At 39.0% G+C, this 21608-nt stretch overlaps 1 long non-coding RNA gene across 1 annotated transcript; it reads left to right on the top strand.

The window, feature by feature from the left end:
• Nucleotides 1-17845: 17845 nt before the first annotated feature.
• LOC117306710 lies at nucleotides 17846-20176 on the top strand. The gene is made up of 3 exons (XR_004520978.1): nucleotides 17846-17909; nucleotides 19488-19546; nucleotides 20116-20176. It is a non-coding gene; the product is annotated as an uncharacterized LOC117306710 (long non-coding RNA).
• Nucleotides 20177-21608: the final 1432 nt, after the last annotated feature.

Below are 21608 nucleotides of genomic sequence, written 5' to 3'. Positions count from 1 at the left end.
GTAAAACGGCAATTCCATGGTTGTTAGTGGAACCTACCCAAATCGGTCCAATTCTTATAAATGAAATTTACAATGCATATCATATCCACGGTCTCCCTTTATTATAAGCGGTTGTAGGCGGACATACACCTATACCTTCAAATTATCAATGTTCAATTTTATACTATCGTTCTTACAAATTAAACACTATATTTACAAAGCTTAATATCCATTTTTCTTTAATTAAAAAAATTAATATCAGACAGGAAATGTCTCAAGGTCGCTCGCAATTTTCTCGAAAATTTTAGACGAAACAAACTTCAGCACCATTAAAATGAGCAAGTTAACTTGAAGCAAAATATTCTCATTGCCGATCCATGTTTGTCTTCACTAGAAAATAAATATGTTTAAAAACCTATTTCTTCTTCAAAGACTCCATGTATTTTTGCTGAAAACGCATGAGCAGCGTGAGGTATGCCTCTGTTCGTATTTCTGGGCTAGTTTTGAAATGTTATTACAAATCTTTCTAATCCCTTCCAATGTATATGGACCAACTTGAACCATTGTCTTCCTCCTAGTCCAAACGTGCCCGAACCCCGGGACAGGAGGATATTGATATAGACAGTTAGTTGCAGTAAATGCATGCCATGTATTGAATGAACCTCGGCCTTGACATGGACATTTTTTTATAAATAAATTGGTACTGCATTGTCCAAAACAATGGAATGAAACCCAGAAATCCTTAAAGGTGCAAACTCAGTCGGGGAAACGTTTAGCCAGTCCAGCGGCAGCAGCACGACGGTTGCCTGATTGGGAAGGGAAGGGGGAGGGGGAGGGGGAGGGGTTGGGCTAAAGCCCAGTTTGCCTTAGCCCCTCCCTCCTTATTGCACCCCTATTCCCCTCCTTATTGCACCCCTATTCCCCTCCTTATTGCACCCCTATTTCCCCTCCTTATTGCACCCCTATTCCCCCTCCTTATTGCACCCCTATTCCCCCTCCTTATTGCACCCCTATTCCCCCTCCTTATTGCACCCCTATTCCCCTCCTTATTGCACCCCTATTCCCCTCCTTATTGCACCCCTATTCCCCCTCCTTATTGCACCCCTATTCCCCCTCCTTATTGCACCCCTATTCCCCCTCCTTATTGCATCCCTATTCCCCCTCCTTATTGCACCCCTATTCCCCCTCCTTATTGCACCCCTATTCCCCCTCCTTATTGCACCCCTATTCCCCCTCCTTATTGCACCCCTATTCCCCCTCCTTATTGCACCCCTATTCCCCCTCCTTATTGCACCCCTATTCCCCCTCCTTATTGAACCCCTATTCCCACCTCGTACTTTTCTTCGAATGGTCGAAAACCATTGTACCCATATTAATGCAATTAAGTTCGCGTTACCCCAAGCTCAAGAATAACTAAGTGTAAGTCCGCCATTGTGTAACTCATTGCATTTTCAGCTGTCCGAAATTACATTTGAAATTTGTATGTTTCCCCTTAAATTAAAGCTTGGAACCCCCCCCCCATCAAAAATAAATACTAGAGCCGTCGCTGGTTCAATCTAATGTCTATTATGTTTTCGCGGAAATTCTTGCATATCTGAAGGCCTTATCCGAACTGAGCGACTTTGGCTATCGATTTGGATATGGCTGCAGGGCTGTAGCCGTATACATCCCTCGTTCTCTCTAAGGAAGTTGTACATGTTTTACCTTTCAATGTTTTACATCTTAAAAGATGTTTGAACCAGCGTCCCAGCAGTCTTATAATAAGCCACTTTGGAATGTCAGTGGCGCTTGTCTGTTACTGCTGACAACGGACTTTGTCTATCTCCCGTAACCTTTTGACAATACCCGGGTATTGTCAAAAGGACACGGGAGATAGACAAAGCCCGTTGTCAGCAGTAACAGACATGCGCAGCTGGAACTCCGAAGTGGCTTATATTATGTTTGCATGGACCAAACCGCCATCCGGACTTTGTGGTGGACTGGGTGTATGTTTAACCAGAGCTGAGTCCCTCGCCCTTCTTGGGTCGATGAAGGGGGCCTAAAACGCCGGGTCATTGATGTCTACCTGGTGTAATTAAGCTATTATACATACGGGGAATCCACTTTCCCCGTTTGTTATTAAACGCGATTTCGTGGCGCGTTTTATAATTCCATTGAGAGGGTATATCCTATTTATTTGAGCAAAGAGAGCTCTGACCTTGCTCTATCAAGGATAACCGTTTAGTCTTGCGAACCCAACATCCTCATTGTATTTACAGTCAGTCCTAATCGATCCGATAAAACCCAAGGAAGTTTAGAGTGAAACGAATCAAAAACAAGGAGCCACTAATATAATTGAAACCTCCCACGGCACACTGACTTTCATTGCTTTTGGATCCTCTTGGGGTATTACCATAACCTCTTACCCACATCCTGGAGTGCACAAAATCCAATAAATGTCCTGTACAAAAGTTTTCTATCCATGCAGTTTAATGTGAAGATCAGTAGTTTTAGCTGGTTTCACTTGAAGGTAAATACAGTTAAGTTCAATTTAGTCAGAAAAAGACCTGTCCCGCATAACTAAAATGCAACCGAATCAGCAAGCCTTTGAGTGACCGTATGTGCAGAACGTTGTTCAGCAACCCTTACGTTCTTTATTTAGTTGCAGAAGAGGAGTCATTTTGATCCGTTTAAACTTGAACTCAAACAAAGTCAACCCTACTTTTCATTGAGGGGCGTGAGTTGAATAACCAAAAAACGATTACGCGTGCAAAAACGCATTTCACGGTTTTGCATGGAGATGGACGGTGGTACCTTTTAAAGAAGGATATACCCCTACTCCAAACATAGATGACCATAAAAACTTACTGCAAGAAGCACTGTAGCTGTTGATGATGTAGGATACTTTGAGAAAAGATTCCTTCAAAGGAATGTGGTTTTAGAGAGAGAAAACTCAACACAATTCAATTTCAGAAACGTTTCTCAGATTGTGTTTTCCAATATTACGGATTATTCTTCCTGCGTTGAGATATTTGCACTGGATTTTCGGCGATATTTAAAAACTGTGATCAATCTAAACTTTCACAGGTTAGTGTTAATATATGTATTTCTATTTTGTACAAGAGTTTATTTACATAGGATTAAAACAATCAAACGGTTCCAACTTGTTTACTCCCTTTTCAAATCTAAGTGACCTCTTTTCCAACCGTATCAACATGCAAAAGGTTTCAAAGCCTGTAACTACCCATTAAACTCTGAGCAATATTGTGTAAAATTTGCGGTAAATGCACTTCAATTTAAATGCACTTCCATGTTGAGTCTTTGTACTGGTTCAAAAACTAACCCGTTTTTCATTACGGTTTTCCTGCACTTCCCACATTGATTTGATATCAGTTATCTCTTATGCGTCGGAAATCACTGACAATCTCCTGCACTCTTTCCAAACACTGCACAATTGTACAAACGGTTGATGATCAGCATTTGAAAAAGCCCACGTGGTAAACTCCTTGGGGGTTTTTGTAATGAATGAAACCCCACCTGCCTGCACGGACCTGGGGGTTGCTGAATGTACCAAAAGAAGTCACTTACTCCCTGGGGGATACAATGTGTTTGTTTTGTTGCTTTGTATTTCAAAATGTGAGTTTGAGTTCTGTCCTCCAGATTTAAAGGGAAGTTTATATGTTGGGTAGTCATTCTTCAAATTAATGGCGAGACAAACTTTTGGTTAAAATCCTGCATCAGCTTCCGATGGTATAAAGCATTTTGAGAAACATCTTTTTGTATGGCCGAAAATTTGAATCTAGAGTTTAGCGTTATCTCAGTTTGTGTATTCAATTACGGAATACTCGTCCTCCGTGCCGTACACATAAAACCGCTTCGGATGTTCTGCGATACCTCACAAATGCGATAAGTATAAGGTATTTATCTACATTTAATTAGAATTAAAAAAAAAGGGTTTAACAAAACCAAAGGTAAATGTCCCCTTTAAATTTAAAAAGAGAAAAGACAACAACCTTTTCTTATGTCTTGTCTCCAATTCAACAACGCTTGTTTGTGTTTCAAGGCAAGATAAATGAAATTAGATTTGGGACATCAAATTAGATTATCATAACAACATGACGAGGGCTTGATTTCAAACGCACTTAAAGATTCATCTTAAGATGAATTGTCAAAATGTCCATAGTGTTCTGTGAAATCACTCTTTGCTTAGCAATAACGAGTGATACAATATCAATCTTAGCGCTATGTTCCTAATGAACTAGCCATACGATACTGTGACGTGTTTCAGAATATGACAGTCACTAGTCGGCGGTGTCTGACCGCAAATCATAAAACAATTATTGCATCAATGAGGGCGCTCTTTACGGCGTGACGTCACGCGTCAATATCACATGATGTCTATAACTTGTTTGTTGAAGCTGAGTAACTGTAAGTTTGAATCAATTTAGATGCCAATCTATATATCATTAGGTGAAAAACAACAGCATTTATTACAGCACAACAAGCACCTTACACTATATGACCGAGAGGGGCGCCCTTCACGCCGTGAGGGGACGTCACAAGATGCCACCAACAATACTTTTTATTATGAATACTATTAATCGTTGTAGTCTTCCACTACACACGTTAAACACAATAGTACTGTTAATTGTACAACATCATTTATTTGTATTTACCTTTGGTAGGTCAGGCGATCATAATTTCTTATATTCATATTTATTTACGCGAGCATCCATGCCAGCTTGCAAAGCGTAGAGTCACACAGAGTCAAACGGCAATAACGTACCGTCCCCAGTGGGCAGAGACCATTCCAGGGCAAACACTGGCACCGAGTTCGTGTTTATTTTATCAACATTCAAAGACAGAGAGGTTTCTCTAGGGAGACAAGAGTCCAACACACAGGACTGACTTCTGCTGACGAGGGGAGGTTTTATTCAATTTGTCTGCTCTCTCACTGTCATTTCTGCCAATTTCCTCCTGGACATCCAGAAATAAATGCATTAATGGAAAACAAAGCAACTCTTGGTATGTATATATAACGTTTGAACTTCTGTATTTTTACCTGCATATTTGTATCTCTATAAAATGCTGTAATGTTTTGTTCAAAACAAGTGGGTACACTCATGTTTTCCAAAACTTGTCACTGTAGTTGTATTGCATGTCCATAATTAGGCTATAGTGACACCACAGTTGTTGCAAGGTGTACAATGGATGGGCGACACAAAAGTGTTGTATGCAAGAGGATTTGTCATCACAATTAAAAATGTTTAATTTGAACGAATAGCATTAGCCTTAACTGGTCAGTCATTTGGGGCCAAAATGCTGCAAAACACATTCATGATCAATATTGCTTTTGTTCGTGTTATCTTTCCTTTCTCTTCGGGAAAAAGAATTTAAAACGGTAAAAGGATTTTTTTATTTTGTTTGGACCATGGTGAACTGATGACTTAGTATCCTACAAGACAACAGTAAGAACGAGAGGGAATCATCTTTAAGACAACTGAGATGTAGTAAGAAAAGGGAAAATGAGACCAAATATTCAGGTATTGGTTTAACCACACATTGGATCAACTATAGAGACAATCTTTGGCACGCATAATGTCCCTAATCCGGTTGATCTGGGAGCTTATGTCATCTGTCGGTAACTTCCCCCTAATATCTGATTAATTATGAAGCTAGACCGCTCCGTAGGGTCTTAACCGATGACTTGATGGGGATTTACCTTGAGAGAGAAAAAAAGACGAAGATAAGCAGCTCATGAACTCCTAAATCAAGTAATGATTCCGGATTGGTTTGGGGTTTTAGGTCAAGCAATGATGAAGGAATATTCATTACTGACGCTCACCACTCATGAGGGACTGTGTGCACTCGTGTCTCTACGTTTAGGTTGAGGGACGTACTGCAGCAGTCGTTCTAGATTGAATCTAACCTCGCTGATTCAAGGTGTAATGTTGTGACTGGCTCGTATGTACTTGTAATGATACTACACTTGCACATATTCATCACCACTTGCCCCAAATATTCAGCCTCTAGAGTAGAGAGAAGGGACTCTCTCCCCGTCGGCGATCTCTTTCCCTCCCTCGTCCCTCCCTAGAAGTCATGGGAGATTCGGCGAGAATCGACCCGTGGAGTCCCTGGGTCGCAGCGGTGCTGTCGGTTCCCTTTGGACGGGTGATTCGGCCCGGAGGGCGTCCTACTTCAAGCCCCAGTAGAGGACCACTTGGATTGGGATGTTGACTCTGTGATGTGATCATGGAATAACACAGGAAAGTTTGGGCATCGTAGTTTTTCCAAATGAACTTCATGTAGTAAGTGTACTCTCCGCTGTAAGTAGAGCGGTGCATGTTATAGAGCGTGTGTTGTTTGTATTTTGCCAGACCAAACCTGATGCGATTGAGTTTAGAGGCAATGAAAATAATCAATTGTGGGTGACAGACAGTCTTGGAGTTGAAAGTCGAGATTTGTTTATTAGCAGATCGATTGTATGGGCGTCTTGGCCACCATAATGAAAGTTATTCACTGAGTTTGTAAACGGCTCATATTAAATATCCTACTCATAATATTTATAGAGATAACAGTTGTTGAAAACCATATAAACGAGGCCAGTGTATGAAAGGGAAAGCTGTCGGAGACTGGGTGAAAGACCGATGGCGAGAGTTTATTAAGCTAATAATATCCGAGAGAAGTGCCGCCTCCAGACGAGGCTGCATGCCTTTAGATGCAAGCGTCCATCGGAGGGTTGGCAAGCGGACCAAGTGAACAGTTCCACTCCGAACTCATGCAAGATTCATTCAGCAATACACTATAATTATGTCCTATTCGTTACATATTATCATAAGAAAGGAAAACTATAATCAGGGGAAGATTTAACGACAAACGAAACAATAATCTACCAGTATTTGATCTATCAAGAACACCATTTCCAGACTATATGTCTCAGTATGAATGGCTTGAAAGTAGGCTATCTCATGTAGATTTGATTTCTCTTTCTAGTGCCATGAATTCTTTACTATGTTGAGTTTCAGTTTGCATTAGGGTTGTTTACATGATGTTTCTTATTTTTATTTAAAACAAAAGTCATAGCCACTAGTTAGTAGGGCTAAATTTGATCTCTTTTAAACAAACAAATTAAAATGAATAAGAGCCAAAGATAATATATTGCGGTATACTCACAATGCTAATTGTAATTACTTGATAGGGTCGTTGTGTGGATTTCCCGATGAAGTTATTGAAATTTGTACTAAAATAGAGTTAAATAAGTGGATCAATTGAGTAGGGCAATATTTGCGTGGTTAATACAAATTTGGTAACATGGGATTAGTTTAAAAAGCAGTAACGAATTCCCGTATAAAATGAGGTTAATAATACAAAATGAGCTATTTTATCATATACGTTTTCCCTCACACGGGAATCGTGACCCATAAACCTAAGCGTACCCCAAAAGGTATGCCTAAGTGATTTTCAAAACGAAAGGGCACTCAAGCCGGAATAATGACCGAATCTGACCATGGCATTTTATAAGGAGTTTACATCTCACTCCACTTGTTGTCAAAAGTCACTCCACACACTGGGTTGTCGTAGAGTAACCCAAAAGTCTTTCAACTACAAAATTCACATGCTCCCATGCACCTAGCTTAACGCTACTTCATTACATTGGATTACAGTTTATACAACGAGAAAATCCCTCAGTATCCAGACTTTGAGAGGTAAAAGTACAACATAAAAGGAAGCGAAAGTACGTTGACGCATTTAGATCAACCATTGACCCGTGATTTGTCTGTTCATGACTGGGGGTTTGGTGCTCTCGATGGTGCTTGGGACCGGGTTTAGAGTTAGCTTTAGTCGGTCAACTATTTCGGTTCCCCAGGCGCAAGTGTGTCGTCGATTCCTATTAATTGAATCAGAACATGGGATCCATCCCCGCCATTAGGTGGCGATCATACACTGATTGCGTGTATGTTGTGTGTGTTGCCCCCATAGACTTGCTTGTAATTCAGACGCGCAACACTTCGGTAAATTGATGAGCCGGTTAAAAGACAAGCGCCTCAACTGGCTAACAGTTCACGCCTCTCAGTTCCGTCCAACTTTAAGTGAATACATTCTGAGGAAACTATGGTGTACTCTTCTCGTACGAGGCAGTGGGGTGGGGGTGGGGAAGTAAGTGCGGATGTATACTGGTTGAAGGGTTGCATCTATTATCCTTCTCATGCCATTGCTGTATATAGGGGGGCTAGAACGGGGAAGTGAGACATCAAGGTAGAGGTTTGAATGGGTGATTGTGGCGGCTGGCTTAGGGCTTGCTTGACCCACATCACACACCCCCGTTTAACCATGTACTCGACTCCCCCTGGAACGACCAGCCCCTCTCGCAACATTAATCCTTGATCCAACAAGTTCTGCTTAAGGAAATTAAACAAATTCATGTACTCACGAAATCTAATGCCGTGGAAGTTTTTTGCGGTTTCAGATTTCAAACACATTCATGAATCAAAGGACATTCCACTGATTGCTATGGTAACCAACGTATAAAGCGTAAAGTGCTTATCCAGGATTCTCGATTGTCAACCCTTTGCGTTTCTTGATCAGGTGACCTCGTATGAATTGGGATTCTATTCCCAATTGGGCTAGTTTGGTTGTTTTCACAAAAATCATTGGACTGCAAACCACTGAAGTCCTCCTGGGGTGAAGTTGTCATCGCAGGTGAAACAGATTAAAATGGGGACCTTTTTGGTGCTAGGTGGCAGCAGAAATGCCAGATAAAACCACGTACTGTCCTTGGTAGGTGCGATTGCTCAGAGCTTCGTAAACAATGGAAATTGACCTAGTAAGTTTGCTACCACATAGCGTTCCAAAGTCTCCCATTGAAATTAGTTTGGTTGCTTTCACCACCTTCATTTCTCTCATTTGAGGATAATCGGAATTAGGGAAAGGTGTGCCGTGACGGAGAGAGGTCAAGAGCACTGGAATCAAAGCCCCGCAGTGTTTCTGATCAGGGGTTCGAGTCCCTGTAGTAGCACTTATGTCTTTAAGGGATTGATAGCGTGTCAAAAAATCACCCCAGTGTAAAAGAACACGGGTCTGGCTTTCTTTTTGTTTTGTCTTTCCCAATAAGTATGCTCTTTGAAAAAAAAAGTTGAGCTGATTCCGATTCGATTTCAGTCTCAAACTCTTGGAATTTGCTTTCTTTCTGATGAGGAATCCGTACGTGTGTTTCCTGCAGTCATATGTGGTTGTAAGTTGCTTATAGTAGATATATTTTTTGTACTTGGCTTTTAATATGAAGCTAAGTTGCCCGTTAATTGGGGCTCAGCATACCAACCATCTCACCTGTCACTAAAACAGACAAACCCCACACAAGCAGAGCAGGAGTACCAAACGAAATACCATGCAATTTAAAGTGTTATGGATGGTTTCCGCTTCAGTTAGCAAATATGAAATAGCTCCTAGTTGAATTTTATCATTTCTCTGCTTAAGGTCAACATTTCAAGCACGTTCACCATCGGTTGAAAGACGAGGCAGCATCAATTTGAGGCATCGTTGACCAATACAATCAAAACAGGAAGTGGAAATTCAAGATGCAGAGTCATTTATATGTTTCCTCAGTAAGTCACTGTTTTTTTCTCGAGGGCGAGTGAAGGAAAAGTCAGAAACTACATTTGCAGTTAAGTGGTGTAATGCGAGAGAGGAAAACAACAAAACGAGATGGCGAGACGACGGGTAAACAATTGACAACGTGATGATGCGCTGGTCAAGTTCCTCGCTTGTAGTTTTGCAAACATTACGCAGGTAGTTTTGCCAATGACAATGACTGATGGTGGGAGTGGGTCGATGTGGGCTCGAGGTTACTCTCATTACGTCCCTTGTTCACTATGTCTGTATATTCCAGGGGTACTTTAACAGCCTCAACGCTCGTGTTTGGAGATGTGATATTTTGTGGGTTGATCTAATTTCCATGCTCTGCTATTATGGTATGAGTAAACTGTTCAGAGACTGCATAGACTATCCGTGGCCGTCATACCAAAATGTGAGGGTCATTTCTCTGTATTGGCAGTTGTTGCACGTTTACCTACGTGACTGGTCGAGCGATGGCCAGATTATGGACCCATAGTCATGATGAGCTGAAACGATCAAATTGGAATCCTGTTTCTGCTACCGGGGGATTCCTTCTTCAAGCATTTCACGAATGACTTTAGACCACTCTTAAATCGTCACTGGGACGAAGCCAGATGGTTACTAAAAAAGCCACATGATAGCTCTTGAATTTTCCACACAAGTTGTAAAAATTGCTAAGTTTGAGTGGAAAATGGCTATTATGAACGATTGGGGGAATCACACCCTTTAGAGAAATGACTCCCTCTGAAGTAACGTAGTTTTTAAGAAAGAGGTAATTTCTCAATCCAAAAATTACAAGACTATAGTCCCGAAGCCTTTTTTCGGCATATTATGGAAGCACACAAATTTGTGCAACAAGGGCGTGTTTTTCTTGCATTACTCTCTTGAAAATTCTATGAACAATTAAGACCACATTTTCACAGGTTTGTTATTCTACGGATATTATGTTGGGATACACCAAGTTAAAATACTGGTATTAGACAATTACCAACGGTGCCCAGTGCCTTTAAACTAATACATCATCTCGCTAAATATAAAAATTAAATTTGGTTATGGTTGTCATTAACATGACTACATTAGGCGAGTGAACAAACCACTATACTGACAGTAAGTCACCACATTAGCCACACGCTGAAGGTTTGTCAAGACATGATCAAAACAACCTTACGTTAAAACCTGTGCACTTTTGCTGATATCGTGTCGATGTACATTTGAGGGGTGAATATTTATAAGGCTTTACGTAGTGCTGGGGGCTATCCTTCGCTGATACATCTAAATCCTTGAGATTGTGAATGTATCCATCCCTTAAAACACCACAGGATGTTATTCATACAAAAGGCCCCTGCGGAATGTTGGTTTGTTGTTGGCTTAATGCTGACAGAGGAAAGTCAATGTTTTGGGGGTATGAAGGTGATGCTATATATTGAACCACTGTCCTTTAAACTTCAACTAGATTTAGTTTAAGGGGATTGTAAACGTTTACGTTCGGCTGAATGGTGTCGTTTGTATCTTTTGCTGCAGCCATTCTACTCTCAGTGGCTGTCAACCTGCTTAAGGGTGTTTTCACACATAAAAAGTGTGGTTTATTTATACATTGGCAATACTTTGTCCTACTTATTTCAGATCCAATAGAATATGTCCTACTAAAAGAGGTTAGGAAAATCACAAGCGTACTTTAACTGAACGAGTAACCTTTATATCCGCCATTTATGTCTAGGGTTACTAACTTATGCAAGGCATAACAATTCATGCTATACCAGTTCTGCAGATCATGTTAAGAGATTAAGCCGATCGTGACAAAATATAAATAATAAAATAAAAACGACTACTTACCAATTATTCAGAAGGAAATGCGCTGCTTATTATTCATCGTGGAAGATCATCACATACTCACACCTAAATGGAAGATAATCAACAGATGTTTATGCAAACATTTATATTTTATCAATGGTTGTTGTGAAATGCGACAATCCCATAAAAAGTACATTCCTCTCCTTAATTATGGTTAGCAATCCACTTAGTTCTAACATTGACATGCAATTTAACACATACTGTGATTCACCACACACTGCTAGCAATCTGTAAACTAATTAGGAATGATAATTTAATAACGTTTTATCCCCGAACTCCGGGGAAGTACTGCACTCCGAGATTGTTAAAGAGTCTCGTCACTCTCTTGGGTCTTTGAGATTCGCAGCCGTACACCCCTCACCCCATGTGTCAAATTTTCCGGTGGGCTTTTACGAAGTCCTTTATTGCATATAATACGACAGGGTTATCATGAATTTGTAAAATTGTACATCCTTCCATAGTTTCAGCCAAATGATAAATTGATGGCACAGTGGGTTTTTTAACTTTAGTTTGGAATTGACACCCTATATATTCAGAATTTTCTCAGGTGAAACTACATTCATGTACGCGACTTGGACGCCATTTTGTTATGCACAGTTTATTTTGACACATTATACATGTTTTGGGCTGCGTAAATTTCATTACTTGTAAAGTCCACATGCAAAACCAGCTGAAGAAACTATAAGAGAATTTTAACATCATAACAATGGTTAGAAAAGGGCATGAGATTCCTCGAGTATAAGCTGTATTTCTATAAAGGGGTTATGGAAAATGACACACGAGGAAAATCTTACTTCGTCAACCACCTGGCTTTACTAACAATGTTATAAAATAACGCTGGGTATTTACAGCATAATGCACTTCAGCGAGTGCTTTATGATAGATACTGTATAAGAATTGAAACACTATTAAGGGAGGGTACCTTTGGTAAATTTAAGGGAGGGTACATTTTGGTTATATTTATTATTATTCTTCCTTGGCAAATAGCACTAGAGAGCTGTTGATTATAAACATTGTGAGAATCAAATTAAAATGTATTGATTAAGAGAAAGAAGTGATTTTTAACCAATAGATTTGAATCGGAGGAAGGCTTCGGCATGCATCTGAAAGCACACAATTTTGTTCTTTCATTATTTTCTTGCAATTTCGATGACCAATTGATTTGATTGTTTTATGAATATGTTGGGATACACAAAGTGAGGATACTGGTCTTTGACAATTACCAAAAGTAGAATATGCTTTTTATAAAGTGGTCAGGGACGTCAAAACTCAACTAAACAACGAGCTGGTCTTTTGATCAAATCCATCAGTGTCCCAAAATAATAACTTTATGTTTCCTTTTCCATTTTTGTTTGTTAGTCAAACCAACTCCCAACGACTTATTTTCTCCGTATCGATTTTAATTACTCTCCTTCAGCCGATGGGAAGAAATCACAGTTTGCAATCTTAGTATTACCTTAAGCAAATTTGGAACTCGTCATATTTTATGATTATAAGTCACGTGCCGATCGTAATCAGAGAACCCCCCCCCCCCTAACCATCCCCTAATATTTTACCAATCAGGTTAAGTATAAACTCGGATAATGAACACCGAGCAATCACTCATCACAGAGCAGGTTAGATCAGAAGGATACAAAACTTTCTAGAATTTTCCAGTAGATTTCACCATTTTCATTTTATAAAGCCACACACCAGATCTGGGTCATTTGGGGTCTGACCAATGTTAGTGTCAATGTGAACGGGAACCTGTGTCAAAAATACATATTATTAATAAATATAAATTGTTAAAATTGACGCAGATTTCGAGTTGAAATCCAAGTTTTAATCACACTCCGGACCAGGCTGACATAGAAAGGGGTCACGCCCCTATGACCTAGAATCCAGGTGAATTCCGACCCGGGATTTCTTTTTTAAAGTACTTTCTCCACAACCTTTCTTTTTTCAAACAACACTTTATTTGAGAGGAACTGTGGGTGTAGAATTCCTTTCTCATATCTAGAGCACATAACCACGCCCCTTTATAATGGACTGCGTTTAATTTGAATAATTCAAGTAGTACAATTCAGAATACATGTGTCCCACCAACGAGAGAAAATGCTCTCGTAGTCGGTTAAACTTCTGGAGACGAAGAACAAAACAGAAAGGGAAAATAAGAAGGTCTCCACGGGGAAATTGTCTAAAGACAGGGCGCTCCACAAGGAATTTGGTGTACAAAGTCTTGGGAAATCTTAAGAACAGTGACAGGGGAAAGAACAAAAGATGTTTCCACAGGGTTGCGTATTTAAGAACATGTGAACGCGCATTAGATGTAACAAAAAGCATAAACAAAATTTATAGCGACACCTTTGTAACACCTCAGTATAAAACCTTTATAACACACTTTCATTGTTCTGCTCCTGGCACTGACGCGTAATATCAATTATAGAGAACTCATGAATGAACTTCAGTAAGTGCGATTTAATCTTCATCTTCATACATCGCTCAAGACAACAACAAAATTGTATGTCCTTTTTGTCGGCACCATTATTAAATTACTCTCAGTTAAACTCTTCTTTGTTGTTGACTTTATATTCCATTTGCGAAACTCTTCTCAGAGAGCAATCGACAGAATCGCGTTTCCATTAATGCGCAAATTGTACTTTCTCTTTAGAGCAAGGTCTTGACATGGAAACCAGTTCACATCGTCACTGATGTAATTGCACTTCGTTACAACACAAACAAGGTTCGAAGATCGACCTTGTGCAATAATGTTCTCTCAGAACTTCGTCTATTCTCTTAAAGGTCTTCTAACTGATGGCACTCCCGAACAAATAATATGGCAAAGTAGGGAGACCGCCAACAATTAGGCAAGATATCTCAGGGAGTGTATCTAAGGAAACACTGGTATGTGAACAAAGAGTAAAAAAGACTGTCCTAGGGGCGTTGTATATTTAGGAAGATGCTCAAGACTAAGAAGTGTATCTAAGGAAACACTGGTATGTGAACAAAGAGTAAAAAAGACTGTCCGAGGGGTGTTGTATATTTAGGAAGATGCTCAAGACTAAGAAGTGTATCTAAGGAAACACTGGTATGTGAACAAAGAGTAAAAAAGACTGTCCTAGGGGTTTTGTATATTAGGAAGATGCTCAAGACTAAGAAGTGCATCTAAGGAAAGACTGGTATGTAAACATAGAGTAAAAAGACTGCCCTAGAGGTGTTGTGGCTGAGCGGATAAGAGCACCAAACTCAAGCTCTGGTGCTTCTGTTCAGCAGAGTGTAGGTTTTAAAGGAAAACGTTGCCTTGGATCGGACGAGTTGGTCTATAAAAAGCATTTATAACCGTTTGTTATAAATTGCATATTGTTGGAAAGATGTTTTAAAAGTAGAATACAATGATCCACACAAATTTGCCTCGAAATTGCACGGTTTTCCCTTTGCCTCGTCGACGAACATGGTCGGCCATTTATGGGAGTCAAATTTTGACTCCCATAAATGGCCGACCGTGTTAGTTCGCAAAGTAAAATGAAAACCACGCAATTTCGAGGCAAATTTGTGTGGATCATGTATTCTACTTTTAAAACATCTTTCAACCTATTCATTTTATAACAAACGGTTTACAAATGCTTTTCGAAGACCAACTCGACAGATCCAAGGCAACGTGTTCCTTTAATCCCGGTCGTGACACTGTGTCCTAGTTCTAGATGCAGAGTTCAGCAGCCGCTCTCCATAATGTCTGATACTTACCCACACTGGTAGAACTTGACCTTTAAGTGTACAAGTCATTGGACTAGTGTTAGCAGATAAAGTGTAGATTCAAGGGTATTCTTTGTGAAGGACCAACCAAATAATAACTCTCATTTATTAACTTTGTTCTTCCTCAGATGCTGGAGAAAAGACGGACAGACAGAAGATGTTGACAGAAATGGTGAATGTTATTGAGGAAGGCAAAGAAGTCCCTGAAATGCTGTATAGATTGAGCAGTGTAGTAGCTACAGGTAAGATGCAGTGGCAAAAAGGAACGCTCAAACCTTCTGGGCCCAATTTCATGGAGCGGCTTAGCGGCCGATTTGTGCTACTGTGCGATTTCCATAACCATAGCATTGCTAACCGTAAGCACACGAAATGGCGTGAACGCTGCACGAAAGTAAAATATGTAACAATGCAAAGCAGAAGATGGCCGCCTAAATTTTCTGCTAATTAACCTGTGAAATACGCTTGCACCTTGGCTACATTTGTCTGCTACAGTGAGCATGAAAATTTGCTTACCATTAAGCAGTGCTATGAAATTGGCCTTGTTGCTAATTACTGTATGATATTGAATCGCATGAGAAATTAATTTCATGATGATTGCACAAGCTGGTCGCCTTATTTTCTTGCTAACCTGTGAAATAAGCTGACAACTTAAGCATATTCTTTTTTTATTATAGTTAGCACAGAAATTTGCTTACAAATGAGCAGCGCTAAGAAATTGGCCCACTTCTTATTCTTCTCACTAAAAACACAATCTTGCCTATTTGAAAAAATTTCCATTGGGTTGGTTCCTTTTTTTTAAAACTAGAAATAAAAAGAATCGACACTCTCAAGACGTGATTATGACCTGTTTTTATAGGTTTATGTTTTTATTCAATTCAGCTCAAAGTTAGTTCGCTCAACATGTTACCACAAGAAGGTGATAAAATATTGGCATATCATTTTGTAAACATGTTTAACAACAAGTATTGTTTCTTCTTAAATTCCACAGTGTTTCAAGCTGATGATTTCTTCTGTACACAGTTAGCTCCAAGGTATTTAGTTTAAAATTTTAATTTTCTAACAACTTCACGATTTATTTCATGCAACTATAGTATTACAACCATTCAATTCATGTTTGTTGTAATTTGTCATTTAGCCTTCAAGAAAGAACCTGCTAGGGTCGAAATGTCTGGCCATTAAACAATTTTTTGCATTAAACACCATTGGTCCTTTTAAGCAATATGTTTGGAACAGCTAATTCTATGTTCATCTTGTTTATGATTATGTGATGGTTTCTAGTGTTGTTTGCACACTTGCAGGACATGCATCTAGCAGAGAAACTAACGGAAGGTAAGGCACATTTACAAATATGTAAACCCCGGCCCCTTACACCCCCACCCCTGCCCATTATAGACCTCTTGCTCTTGCGTCACACACTTGCTATACAACCATGGAGCAATCCTGCTCTGTTGTACCACCCCTGCCGGGTAGACCTCTCGCTTTTAATAATCACACACAAGACCCTGGTTATACTTTTATCAAATGTGATTTAGAGCTGCTTAGCTTAAGATACTGATTGACAAATTCTTTGCTAGGCAAATATTGAGCTGGGCACCAGCCAAACAAATGCAAACTTAATTTAGTTTGAGCTGGATACTGGTTCCTGCTAAGCAAAACTTGTCTGTGCCTTAGCAATTTTGTTGTGCTTACAGGCTTTATAGAGTGGGCCCAGATGAATTAAGTAATATTCTTTAGAAATACATAACGGTTGAACATTCATACACAGGTTGTGGATCTTCCCAAAATCATACTAAGTATTGTTTCTTAATTTCTATTGCAGAATCCAGCAGATAATGTTTGGTCCCGTTGTTCCAGGAACGACCATCTCAGCCTATGTGGCTCACACTAAGGAGCGTCATGGTGGATGACATTCTGGGGTAAGTTTTTCTTTCAGTGTAGACATGCATATCCCTTTTCCTTCTGCAGTATACCGCCTCCTCTCCAAGCCAGCCTCCCCACACCCACACAATTAACTTGCAGTTTACCATACTTCCCATCACCCTACTGTATTCTTAGTGTCCCCTGTTTTGCCTCTCATACCTAGCTCCTCCTCTAGCCAACCTCTTAAGTCCCCATATTAACCCCCTCACTTACTTTAAACCCTACCTCCAAATCTCCCCTATTGACCCAATTTACCTCGCGTCGTCATCGGAATAATCTTGGTTGCGTCATTTTGTGGGCAATCACTGCGTTATTCAGTGAATTGTGCATTTTAGGCGACGCGGCATTTACCACATTAACCTATTGCTCAAGTGGAGTCGCCGCGTGTGATGTGCGTGCAGGTGTCAATTAGCCCATTGTGATTCCTACCTCCACTACTACTCTTACATCCTGTCTCCTCTCTCAACTCACCCCACATCGATTTCTTTTTGCAATTAGGCTCTCCCGCTCCTCCATATAGGCCCCTTACTTTGTTTAGAGTCTACGTGTTTGTTTAATTGATAAGAGTTTATCAAATTTTTAACATTTTCTGATCAGCTGGATTCCTCTTTGTCCTCTGTTTTAGCAAACACAAATTTACGTTGCAATATGTCTAGTGAGAGTTAACAAAAAGTTAATTTTGAATTGTTATTTGTGAGAGTTAACACAAAGTTAATTTTGAATTATTATTTGTTTTGTTCTAGGATGACCGATTTCCCCAAGGGACTGGATTGAGAATAGTAACGCTCAAGCTCTCCTGTGTCTACCTCTGCTCTCACCAAACGGGGAAATAACAGGTCAGTCATTTCTCTCTGTTTACTGAATTGTTTAATTAGGTGTTCTGACCAACAGCCCGGAACACCTCTTATTTTTGTTCGTTTTTTATTTATTTATTGATACTTCTTCTTCTTCTTTCTTCTTCTGTACGTCCCTTGTCCCCAAACAGAAACATCTTTCCAAAGATTGTATGAACTTGAAACTTCACACATAGTTAGATATTTATTAGGACAAGAAACCATTGAAGTTACGTCATGATGACATCATCCGTTCTTGAGTTATGAAAATTCAAAGTTTATTATTTCAAAAAATCATAACTCTTGATCTATATGATGGATTCTTACAATCAATACATTATCAGAATTGGTCATTGAAAACTCCGTAAACGCCTCACAGACATGACCCCATTTTGACCTTGTCTTCCGGCTCAAAAAAGATGTTGAAAATTTCAAAATTCATGTCTAAATAACTACGTAAATCCCCCATTGGTAGGTGCATACACATTAAACACGTAGGTCTACACCACGTGTATTGAACTAGTCGAGTAGCAGAGTCACGCTCCAGTGATCACCCATAGAGCGCGAAAAGCTTCGCGTACAATAGTCTTCGTTCAAGGCGTTTAAAACGTACGTGTCCCTTACTGTTTGTTAGTCTCTTCTACGGTCGTCAATATTTCATAAGTTCATATTTCCTCAACCACATAAGCTATTTTGACAATCTATACATTATGTGAAAGTGCTTTACAAACTTCACAACAATGGATATGTTGGTGACCTTTTCTTGCGCACTAATTTTTGATGAGTCATCGGTAAGTATTTTTTTAAAACCAGACCGTTGTCCAGACTTGTATAGAAGTGATTGTAACCATCAAAAGGTGTACATTTCAACCTAAAAGCTTTAAATAACGCGTTTTCAAAGCGTTTTTACAGTCCACTTTCCGGTTTAGACAGATCAAAAGGTCAATCACATAACACAAGTCAGGCAAATGGTCTGGTTTAAAAAATTAATTACCGATTACGTCACCAAAAATAAGTGCGCCCTCTAGCAGCAGATTAAAAACATCTAAAAATACACTTTTACTAGATGTTTGTGTAAGAGTTTTTGTCAATTGTTTCAAAATGGTATACATACATTGTAATCTCCTTCATAATAGCAACATATCTGTGAAGTCTTAGCTTGATGACGTCATCATGTGTCACGTGGTATTGCTTTAAAGGTGCACTTTTCAAAGCTGTGTCTGCTAAACCAAAAGTTCGACGGAGGTAAAACTTGGTGTATTGTTAGTCAAGGACAAGAGTTTCTTGAACTCGAAAAAACGTCATGATGACGGCATCATGTTGTTTTGACAATTTTTGCAATTTTGATCAGTTATTACAAATCTTGAGAACAAAGCAAGGTGCAATATTTGTTTTTTACACCAGGCTTTTACTCTCGGAAACCGAACACCTAGAGTTTGTTCACAAACTCTCAATGTCTAGTTTATTTGCTTTTGATGTTATTTCTTCTGCTTTTGGGGGTCTAATTTGATAATTTGCCTTTCTGTTTCATTTTATGCATTCTGAAGTGACACTCCAGTCTTTTATTTATTTTTCTTTCAGGTGTACTGCAGTTGTCCAAAAGTTATGGAAGTGCTCCTTTCACAGAAGATGGATTGGCGGTAAGATCATATTGTTGATTTAAAAACTGTATTTGTATTGACTTTTTGGCATGAGTGAAAATGTATATGCTTTGCTCAGAGATTTGCACACAACTTAAATGGTTTATAACATATACCCTTAACTTGAAATACTATAGTCAGACTGTTTTGAAGAAATGATCAAAAGTGTTGGTTTTATCTTTTTGAAGTCCAAAAGTTAATAATTTGAAGTTGTTCTACTCATTTATCCATGATTATAGGTACTTCTATAGGTACTTCTTCCAACTTGTTAACTTGTACTTTCAATTTTACCTATGTTGCGCACACCTATAATAAGGCCAGAGTGTACTGCCTAAAAGTCTCTCATTAAAGTTGTGTGTTGTGGTCAAGCAGATAAGAACACCGGACTCAAACTCTGGTGTCTCTGATCAGCAGAGTGTGGGTTCGAATCCCAGTCGTGATGCTTGTGTCCTTAAGCAAGAAACCATTATTGATTCGTCCTTATCCTGTTTGTTGTGCACACCCTTTAAGAAAAGAGGCCTTTAAAATTTTTCAAAATAATGTCTAAATTGCTGTCTTCCTATGCACAGATTGCAACAACATACATGCTATGGGCAGGGATAGCACTCAACAAAGTTCAGGTAAACAGCTTATCAATTTACATCTCATTTAAAAAAAAATTACAATTCTAATCAACTTTTCAAAGGGAAATGTCTCGAAGGACTAGTAATTAAATTGGTTAACGGTTCATTCTAAGGTCAACAAAGGTATTACTAAGAAAAAATATATTTGTAAGGGTTTAAAAATTCACACACAGTAAAAGATTATAGGTAGGGCATACTTTCCTTTTTGTAATGGTCCATAACTATATGTGTAGTATCTTCACTTGGTGGAACCAAACAGAATTATAAACCTATCAAATATTGCAGCCAACTGGTCATCCAAAATAATATGAAATAAAAAACACCCTTGTTGCAGAATCATGTGCTTTGAGATGCCTGATTATTGTTATTTTTTTTATTTTTTTTTCCTCTTTCAAAAAAAAAAAAACACTTTTCTTATTTTTGTGCCTACTTTGTTCTCTCCTTTTGGTTTGCCTATATAAGGCTCTAGCATAACTCATCCTAAGATTATGATTGATTTCCACAGCCCATGCAGTAATTTGACCCTATCCCTATGACATTAGATTTGATTTCCCAAAGGGTATGGTCCTCCCTGAACCTGGGTATGGTTAGTCTAAACAAGCTCATTCTGGTTTGTCTTAACAAGCTCTTTGGAGAGCTCTCTTGGGAACCCCAGTCAAGTTAACCATGCAGGGAAGAATATAAGTCATTCCTCTCCAAGTAAACTCACACCAATATAAATTGAACCTTGCATCACACTTTATCAATCAATGGAACAGAAACCTTACAGAAAGTTTAAAGACAATCTCAGTTTCTTAATTTGTCAATGTTAAGCTTTCCATGAAAAATATCATTGAAACAGACCCAGTTCTTTTGACCTTTTTTGACCCACAGTTTTGTCAATATAAATTCGTTGTAGGTAACCTTTTTTAAAGAACTGTCATCTTTATCATAAGCACAGGTTTGTACAATTCTTAGTTCAATTAACTATGCAAAAAAAGAGAACAGAGGTTTAAGAATTTCGAAAAGAGAAATTTAAGACTTGCATCTGAATTCAAACTTATTAAAGTCGGCCTTGTTAACAACAAAACATCCAAAGTACATTCATCTCTGAGAAATCTGTTCCTAAAATTCCTCGGATAATATTACTCCAGGGGTCATAATTCCAACATAGCTCCTAAGATCTTGATCCCGTACTTATTCAGACCTTTCAGGAGACTAATCTTGCAAATTGTAAAACAGGTGTGCAAAGGTCTGATGAAGCAAAGGGCTTTCAATGACTTTCTGCTGGAGGTCTCCAGGTATTCCATCACATTCATTTAATTCAATTGTTTTAAGCTGTTTGATACTTAAAATTTCTTTCAATTTTTTAAGATCTGTTGTTTATTTTTTTCAATAAATAACCAATGTATTGACTAATCTTAAACCAGTTACAAAACAAATTTTGTTTAGGTGAAAAG

Source organism: Asterias rubens, unplaced genomic scaffold, assembly GCF_902459465.1.
Source record: "Asterias rubens unplaced genomic scaffold, eAstRub1.3, whole genome shotgun sequence".
NCBI classification, from domain to species: Eukaryota; Metazoa; Echinodermata; class Asteroidea; order Forcipulatida; family Asteriidae; genus Asterias; species Asterias rubens.
Note: the sequence above shows the minus strand (reverse complement) of the source record. Positions and strands in the feature narration are given on the sequence as shown.